This window comes from Scyliorhinus canicula, unplaced genomic scaffold (assembly GCF_902713615.1).
Source record: "Scyliorhinus canicula unplaced genomic scaffold, sScyCan1.1, whole genome shotgun sequence".
Classification (NCBI taxonomy): domain Eukaryota; kingdom Metazoa; phylum Chordata; class Chondrichthyes; order Carcharhiniformes; family Scyliorhinidae; genus Scyliorhinus; species Scyliorhinus canicula.
The window spans coordinates 4,124,389-4,127,667 of NW_024055654.1; the positions used below are offsets into that span (position 1 = coordinate 4,124,389).

The 3,279-nt window shown below is 45.3% G+C and overlaps 1 non-coding gene across 1 annotated transcript; it reads right to left on the reverse strand.

Moving 5' to 3' along the window:
• Window positions 1-2,350: 2,350 nt before the first annotated feature.
• Window positions 2,351-2,422, reverse strand: trnat-cgu. Its single transcript has one exon. It is a non-coding gene; the product is annotated as a tRNA-Thr (tRNA).
• Between the last annotated feature and the right edge of the window lie 857 nt (window positions 2,423-3,279).

Genomic DNA, 3,279 nt, shown 5'->3' on the forward strand with positions numbered 1-3,279 from the left:
TAATTCTCATGTTGTTCAGCGGTTATTGTACATAATAATAATCTTTATTAGTGTCACAATTAGGCTTAACATTAAGACTGCAATGAAGTTACGTTGAAAATCCCCTAGTCACCACATTCCGACGCCTGTTCGAGTACACAGAGGGAGAATTCAGAATGTCCAAATTACCTAACAGCATGTATTTTTGGGAATTGTGGGAGGAAACTGGAACACCCTGAGGAAACCCATGCAGACAGTGGGAGAATGTGCAGACTCCACACAGACAGTGACTCAAGCCGGGAATCGAACCCCGGTTCCTGGAGCTGTAAGGCAGCAATACAAACCACTGAGCCACAGTGCCGCCCATTAAGTACCTTGTACATTTAGTACCGCAGCAGATATTGATCCATTCTGCATTTCGTTACAGGAACGGGTAACGAGGCATCTTTGTCCTTGGACTCATCTGCGAGAGCAGGCCATGATTTTCGTCCATCTCAACTCCTCATTTGAGTGCCTCCCTCTGCTTGGTAGTTAGATCCCCCGGTTTTAAAGTTACAATAAAATGTGCAGTATAATAGACAATAATAAGATGATAAGGCCATTCGACACAGGAGCAGAATTAGGCCACTTGGCCCATCGAGTGTGCTTCGCCATTCAATCATGGCTGATATTTTCAGCCAAAGCTCTCAGGATTTCCCAAACTATTCCTCTGTCGATCTACACAAGGACAGAAAACTGTCCGGTCAATAGACATGATTGCTTGCCTGAGCCTGGGATCAATTCCTTCTCGGAAGGGAACCTCAGTGATGCTGTAAACACTCACTCAGCGTTGTGTACGGGGCTTTAGGTTTTCTCTAACGCTGTTTCTCAGTGCGCAGTAATAGACCACCCCGTCCTCCGCATCGAATGCGCTTACACTGAGGTAACTGTTCTGTTTAGATTTGTCAGCAACCGCCAGATATCGTCCTGAACCCACATCTTTCTTCATTACTAAGGTGTTGGTGATAATCAATCTCGGTGGCTGTGCCGGTTTCTCCTGATATCATTGCATTTTGTACATGTTGCGGCCTTTATATTGGCAATTTAACTTCACCGAACCCCCTTCTGGGACAGTTATTGTCACTGCTGACTGGGCTACTGGATTACATATAGCCGGCCTGCGAAAGTGAAGGAATGAAATGAACAGATTGTTGTTCCTTTATAAAGTTAGAGTTTGTTCAATTAAGAGGTGCTTTTTAGCGTGGCTAGTCCACTTAGCCTGTACATCTAGGTTGTGGGAGTGAGAATGTTCAAACACCACACGGACAGTGATCTGGGACCGGGATCGAACCCGTGTCCTCAGTGCAATGAGGCAGTAGTGCCAACCATTGCACCACCGTGCCGCCCTGAGTTTAAACAGAGTTGATATAAATCTACTTCTATCTGCGGCATTTTTTGGGACCTCTGATGCAGGCACGTCATAGACATTCCCGATCGTTAATTACACATAGCCTATGTGTATTAATATGCTAATCTGGTTTAATTAACACTGTAACTACTTACTGTGCCAAAGCACCACCAGTATTATAACAAACATGTCTGACTGAATCTCTCCCAGTGAACTGAACTGGACTGAGTCAGGGATTGTGCAGGAGAGAGGGAACTTAGTGCAATGCAGGGAGAGGGTCTATTGTGACATCACTCGCCTTCTTCATTACTAAGGTGTTGGTGATAATCCATCTCGGTGGCTGTGCCGGTTTCTCCTGATATCATTGCATTTTGTACATGTTGGGGCCTTTATATTGGCAATTTAACTTCACCGAACCCCCTTCTGGGACAGTTAGGTGTGACAGATGGTGTCGGCTTGGCCGACACCATCAGGTGAGTTTCTGACGCCCGTGCTTGAATTTGGCGCCCTCTGCTGCCGGATTCGGTTTACTCCGTGTTAGAATTCGGCTGTTGAGTGGATTCAGTGTTGACTGCAATGCATATCAGGGCGGGAAACCTAGGCAGAAATCTAAATTTCAGCTGTTAATACACTATCTTTGTCACTATAGGTGTTTCTAATCAAAAAACGATGCTTAATCTGTAGTTCTCGGTTCACACCATGGATGCGATGAAGTCGAAAGAATGCCAAGATTTTGGTGGACATGCGGAGGTTAGAACTCAGAATAATAGCAGGGCTCAACAGACTAGTTTTCTTTATTGTGGTTCTGACGAAGAAGGTACAAAAGGGGAACTGTTCTGAACATCGCTTTTTTCAGAGACCAGATTGTCTGGAATTATTTTCATTAGCTGAAGGTTAAATGTCCTATAAAGAAGATAGGTGAATGAGATTTCATGCTGCAAATGTTTGCGAGACAATGAAACGTCTTTGAATGGATCAGCACCGAGGCACGGGCGGGATTTGAACCCGCGATTTTTGGTTTACGAAACCAACGCCTTTCCTCTTGGCTACCGCACCTTATGCAAGCAAGTGAGGTTGATTGCACTGTGAGTTGTTATCATTTGGAGTCGGGCGCAACAATTGATGAGAGAAGAAGAATCAATAGAACATTTCAAAAGGTATTGTCAGAACTTGAGAACGGAAAACCCCGCGGGATTTAAATGCAGGGTAAAAAGGGCAATAGAAAAAGTTATTTCAAATAGGCGCAGGTAGCGTCAGTTCAATCTGCCCCCACCCCTCCGACACTATATTGTTCTCAGTGAGTTGAGCAGGTGCAGGATGGTCACGGGATGCTGGTCCTCAACTGTCGCTATTTCCGCTCCATCACTTGTGACTGCAGCTGATAACTGCCGCACAATTTTCAGCTTTGAGTCTGCGGTGCCCCGGTCACAGTTTCCGTGTGATGCCGTCGCTCCAACACCATTGGGATATTCTAGACATTGCTGCCGCTGCTCGATTCCTGTCATTGGTTGGATCAGCAATGCAGTGGGACCTGAATCTGGATTGCTGCTCTGACAGATAATTGCCTGCGCTAAAGAGCGATTGATTCAGGAACGATCGCGGGGAACTGCCTCGTCACCCTCTTCGTTAATATCTCGCTACTCAGTATTTCCTTCACTGCAAAACCCCCATTCTCCCCTTACTGAATAACCAGATATTATTGTTAATTAAATAATAATGAGTATGGTGCAGGTGACCGTTACGTTGGTCAATATGAGGCTGATTCTGAATTTTGAGATTATTATTGTTTTCTGTTCGTTTCTATCAGACTGGAGCCACCAAGACCCAGTGGAACATCTGGACGCTGAAATGAGGGTTGAAGAGGATACTGACGCCACACAGCAGTACAATCGATACTGACGATCCTGATACAC